Genomic DNA, 6,000 nt, shown 5'->3' on the forward strand with positions numbered 1-6,000 from the left:
TCAGGAACACGTCAGGAACATGTGAGGAAGACGTGAGGAACACGTGAGAACACGTCAGGAACATGTGAGGAACACGTGAGGAACACGTCAGGAACACGTCAGGAACACGTGAGGAACACGTGAGGAACACGTCAGGAACACGTCAGGAACACGTCAGGAACACGTCAGGAACATGTGAGGAACACGTGAGGAACGCGTGAGGAACACGTCAGGAACACGTCAGGAACATGTGAGGAACACGTGAGGAACACGTCAGGAACACGTCAGGAACATGTGAGGAACACGTCAGGAACGCGTGAGGAACACGTCAGGAACATGTGAGGAACATGTGAGGAACACGTCAGGAACACGTCAGGAACATGTGAGGAACACGTGAGGAACATGTCAGGAACACGTCCAGAGCTGATCACAATCAGTTCAGCTGGTTTTTAAATGAGACAATTTAGCATTTTTATGTTTTTCATGCTCCTCAGAAAACACTACGATGACACCATGAGCTATGAGGAGAAATACAATTATATTTGTTTTATTTAAAGTTATGTTTAGGATCTGATTAAATGTCAGTGGTCGTCTCTTTGATATTATTTATTTTTGCTTTTAAAGATTCAAAGACTTATTTAGTTTCGTCTCACTCGTGATTCGACGGCTTCGTGTGGCATCTTGGTCAAATCTCCTGTGAACATAAAGAACGCTCAACCGCAACGGAGTGAAGATTTAAATCTGCAGGAAATTCCTCATCATGGATGAAAGCAGAAGAAAGTTGGAGGTTCATTTAGTCAGTGAGCAGCATCGTACAGAAACAGGAATCCAACGTCCTGTAGCAGGACTCCAGCTTCAGCTCCAAACGAACTTCTACCTGCTCTAAAAGCAGCAAACTCACCACAGAGCACGATGTTGAGTCCATTACAGACGTGACTAAAGCACAAGAAGAAGAGAAATGTTAGCTCCATTAAACACAGGAGCTTTTACGACTGAGTGAATGTGTTAAAGCCTCTGTCAGTGAGAAGCTTCAGAGAAACCAAACAACTGTCAGTCAGAGAGTGGCCTCGCAGACTGTGGTTTTCACACATGAACTCTGGAGGATGTTCACAGTTCATGTGTGGAAGCAGCTCGGGTCAGTGTCAACCATGGGGGGGGGGGGTGTTCTTACCTGGTTCAGGCTCAAAGACACTTCAGCAGGACCACGGGGGGGCTCAGAGACTCAGAAGATCCTGGATCACAGAACAAAGATGTTACCAACCACACAAACCTTCAATCAACTAACATCACTAGTCCTGCTGTTGTCAGTACTACTGCAACTTCTACTACTTCTCAAGTCAGTACTCTGACCAGCAGGACACGATACTCTGACTGTGGCCCGGAACCTGAAGATACCAGTTTACATAATGAGACTCAGGGCAGAATACTCCTCATGCCTTAATCTGATTATTATATTTATGTCAGTATCTTTTCTTAATCTGGTAAATAGATTTTTACAGAATATTAGTAAATATACTCACTGATACTTCTGTCTTTACTGAGACTGCTGTTACTACTCTTGATGTTTTTAATACCTCTACTACCTCAACTCTGACCACTGGGACAACTGTTGCTTTTACAACTACTAGTAGTACTGTAAATACTACTTTTACTATTAAATCTGTATGATCACTGCAGTTTGACCGTTGGAATGTGAAGGTGGGAGTGTTATTCTAAACCTCTGGTGCTGATCCATTAGTGTGAGCAGAGTTTATACAAACTACAGAAGCATCTTCTGGTCGGAGTTTGAGTCTGAGCCCAGATAAACCCAGATAAACAGGAAAAGCCCGGCGGTTATCAGCGGCAGTGGGTGAGCGGCTGTGTGGTCTGCTGCTTACGTGACTTCACTGAACAGACTCAACATTTGGTTTGTGCAGTTTATAAAATCACTGTCACACCTGCTCAGCTGCTCCGAGGTGACAAACAGGAAGCAGGCCCATCAAGTTTCTTCTCAATTTGTGTTTCCCAAAGTTTTCAGCCGACAACAAAGTTACTGTGCAACTCATCGCCAGCATGTGGTGTCGGAGAAAATCAGGGGGCTGATTACAGATTCTTCATTTTCATTGTTTGATTTGACCATTTCTTTTTCATGTCCCTTTGTCTCCTGACTGTTCCAACAGACAGTCAGCTGATCAGCTGAGGGTGAAACCGGGTCAGTGAACGACACTCAGGACCTCCGGGGTGTGTCGAAATATCTGAATGGAGGGAGCTGCTTCCTGAAACCTCAACAATCGGATATTATCATCTGATTGGTTTCCGTGTCTCCTCGCTAATGACTGTGCATTTAGAAACTCGGACCAAAAAAGGCCTCAGTTGCTCGCTCTGTCGTCTGGGACACTCGCACGCACACACAACACACACACACACACACACACACACACACACACACACACACACACACACACACACACACACACGCACACACAACACACACTCACCACGCACACACACGCACACACAACACACACACACACACAACACACACACACACGCACACACGCACACACACACACACACACACACACGCACACACACGCACACACACCACACACACACTCACAACACACACACGCACACACAACACACACACACTCACAACACACACAAACACACACACACACACACACACGCACACAACACACACTCACGCACACACAACACACACACACACTCACGCACACAACAAACACACACTCACAACACAACACACACACACACACACACACACACACGCACACGCACACAACACACACTCACGCACGCACACACAACACACACACACACACACACACACACACACACACACACACACACACACACACACACACACACGATCTATGATACACACAGGAGAAATGATATTAACATTCCATGCAGAAGGATTTAAACAGTTAAGCTGATGTTATCACAGGAAATCCACCCTTTTGTGCCACTGAGTTTTGGATTTCATGATGATTACATGTAATGATGACATGATGTAATGTGTAAATCTGTAGTACACAGCCAGCAGCTGAAGGTCATATATCTTTGAACTGATCTACAGACAGAATGGACGATGGATCATTTATTTTTAAAACTTTAAAGTTAACACCGTGATGCTGGTGTTAGATCAACCTTGGTCCTGTCCGCACTGGAGACCTTAGCTTGTAAAAACTGACAATACTTTTTGGGCCGCGGCGTTCAGAGGTATTCAGCTATAGCACTCAGGTTTCAGAGGTTTGCTATAGAAACCATATAGAAAGATACTGGAACTTTAGAATATCTACTACTGTAAATAATGTATCGGTGACAGAGTCAGGAGATAGAGAAGCAGTTAGCAGCTGTAGAAACTAAGATTACACGACAGATGTAACAGAAAAAACATGTTGTACAGATAAAGACTGATTTACCTTCAGTCAGCATGAAATCAATCACACTTAAAAAGGAGAAACAACTGTAGTTACTGATATGAACCAAATACTCCTATAATTCATTCAAAGGCTTAACGAGTGACGAAACAAACATATTTCAAATTGATAAATGTAGAAAGTAAATGATCTGGGTTGAATCAGGAGGAATGTGGAAACCTTCACTCCTCCCTCTGTTTGACTTGTTTTATTGCTTGTTCCTAACAAACCGTGTGAACCTGAAGGCTGAGTGAAGAAACATGAAGTGACCATCGAGTGGCACAGACACATTTCACCTCCCTACACCAGGGAGGTGCAATGAAGACTAAAGACTTCTTTATTTAGAAGCAGCTCAGAGGTTTGAATCAGAAACAGATGAAGTGCAGATGGGGGGTCTCTGGCGGCTGCAACTGATCTCACACTTACATTAAGCAGAGCTGTGTGGAGTATGGTAGCTCAACAGAGACAAAACTAAAACATTTAGGGAGTACAAACTAATTTAAGATGTGACTTTATCTGCGGGTAGAGATTAGGGGGATTAGAGATAAGTTATATACAATTTATATATAATGTTTAACCCAAAACACTAAAATAAAATAAAAACATGCAACAATAATAATGAGAAAACTGATAATTTAGTTTGTGCTGCAGATCAGACAAATTAAATAAAAACAAAAACTATAATCGCAGATTGACAAAACAATCTATATTGTTAATGCTCTATAACGTTAAATGTTTAAAATGTGTTCAAATGAAAAACGTATTATTTAATGTTGTAAAGAGTAATTTCAATAAACACCGAAATAATATAAAGGAGTTTCTGTCTTTTGTCCCATCACTTGACCAAAGTGCCTCCTATTATTATCATCATTACTATTACATTTAATTATTCATATATATTTAAAGACATCAGCACTTGATCATTTCATTCACTTGTAAACTTTGTATGTGGATAAATGACAAAAAGTGTTTGGAGCCACAAACGTCCTCTTCTCCTTGGGAAGCAATTCAAAAAGACATAAGAACCTAAACCCGGCCGACACACACACACACACACACACACACACACACACACACACACACACACACACACACACACACACACACACACACACACACACACACACACACACACACACACACACACACGTTCACTTCTGCTGTTAAATTTGTTTTGTCTCACAAGTTTTGTCCTTATTGAACTTCCATACATCTGGCTTTGATTTGACCCAAGCCTCTTAAAAATGTTCCTTGTCTGGATCCATAACACGACCATCAAGCATTGTTCTGAAGAATTTAAAGAAAAAAAACTTGTGATGAATAGTTGGACTCGACATGTGTTTTACATCGAGTCGTTCAAAAAGCCTGTTCCCTGTCAGAACAGTGCGGACGAGGACGAGTCCAGCGTCAAACACATTCTCACTTCTTATGAGGAGCAGTCTGATGGTTTTTCATGTTTTCACTCATTCTGCTGCAAGATTATTAAATAAAATGTCTAAAACATGAAGGTATGATTGAGATAGAGGTGCAGTAACGTCATGAACTAAATCTACACATTTGTTCAAGCTTCAATATATTAATATTCCTGAAATTACACTGAATATCTTTGACTTTTTGTTCAAGAGCCAACTTTTTTACCTTTGTTTTACAGTGAAATTCAAATGATGAATCTAGAAAAGAAACCTCAGATGAATCCGAACTAAAAGCAGCTTTTTGGTCCTTGAACTCAACAGCAGTGATCTGAAAGGTCAGAGTCAGTGATGATAAACCAAAAGTTCAAAACTCACTCGGGGTTTGTTGAGACCAGAGTCTCTTCTTGAAGAAGCTTGAATAAATGTGACAGGATTTCATACTTTTACTATGAATCCATCACATTCTGTTCATGAAAAATAAAAACTCTGTGAAATCTGAATAACTTTAAAAGTCACGATGTCACATGTGAAACACAGCAGGAGAAAAGGATGAATTCATGTGGATGAATTAGAGATAATTCCCTTTCCTAAGAGCAGTGAGATTCCCTTCAGGCTTGAAAACAAAGTGCAGATTAAAGGTGAGCCGTCTGCACAGGAGAGTAAAGGAGTCACTTACATGTGTGCCGCTCTGCGTCCTCACTCTCTGCAGCCGACCACACGAGTCCCACGGACATGTAGGGAGGTGCAGGCTTGTTCCAGCAGGAAACACCTCCCAGTCGCCCACTCCAACCAGAGCCCTGCACCCTGCAGCACAGATGGAGGGGGTCAATCCTCCACAACTCCTCCAGAGAGCAGGAGAACCCAGAGTTCTCAGGAACACAGGATCCTTATGAGCCACTGTTCCCAGAATGTGGTTCGATGATGCAGATTAAAGATCTGCAGCTCAGTTTCTCACTGTTCTCATTCTATGTTCATAAAACTCAGTCACCAGCTAATGTTGGCATTTTAACATGTTACTGATTACACTGTATATAAAGATGGCTCCAGAAGTCCCCCTGGTGGCTGACTGCAGTATCGGTCATAAACCTCCTCCATGTTAACAGATGGGACATGGACCAAACTATCAATGTTTGTAAAGATGTTTCTGTCGTTTCAGGTCGTTCTTCTCTCTCTGATGTTTGTTC

The 6,000-nt window shown here is 42.1% G+C and overlaps 1 protein-coding gene across 1 annotated transcript in view; it reads right to left on the reverse strand.

Moving 5' to 3' along the window:
* Positions 1-5,639, reverse strand: part of col6a4a (collagen, type VI, alpha 4a) — a 42,905-nt gene extending 37,266 nt beyond the window's left edge. Inside the window, exons 1-2 of the mRNA XM_047340728.1 lie at positions 5,493-5,639; positions 1,151-1,211 (exon numbers count right to left, since the gene is read on the reverse strand). The gene's annotated coding sequence lies outside the window, so the exon portion shown is untranslated. The remainder of the gene's footprint in view (positions 1-1,150; positions 1,212-5,492) is intronic.
* Between the last annotated feature and the right edge of the window lie 361 nt (positions 5,640-6,000).

Source organism: Hippoglossus stenolepis, chromosome 8, assembly GCF_022539355.2.
Source record: "Hippoglossus stenolepis isolate QCI-W04-F060 chromosome 8, HSTE1.2, whole genome shotgun sequence".
In the NCBI taxonomy this organism is placed as follows: Eukaryota; Metazoa; Chordata; class Actinopteri; order Pleuronectiformes; family Pleuronectidae; genus Hippoglossus; species Hippoglossus stenolepis.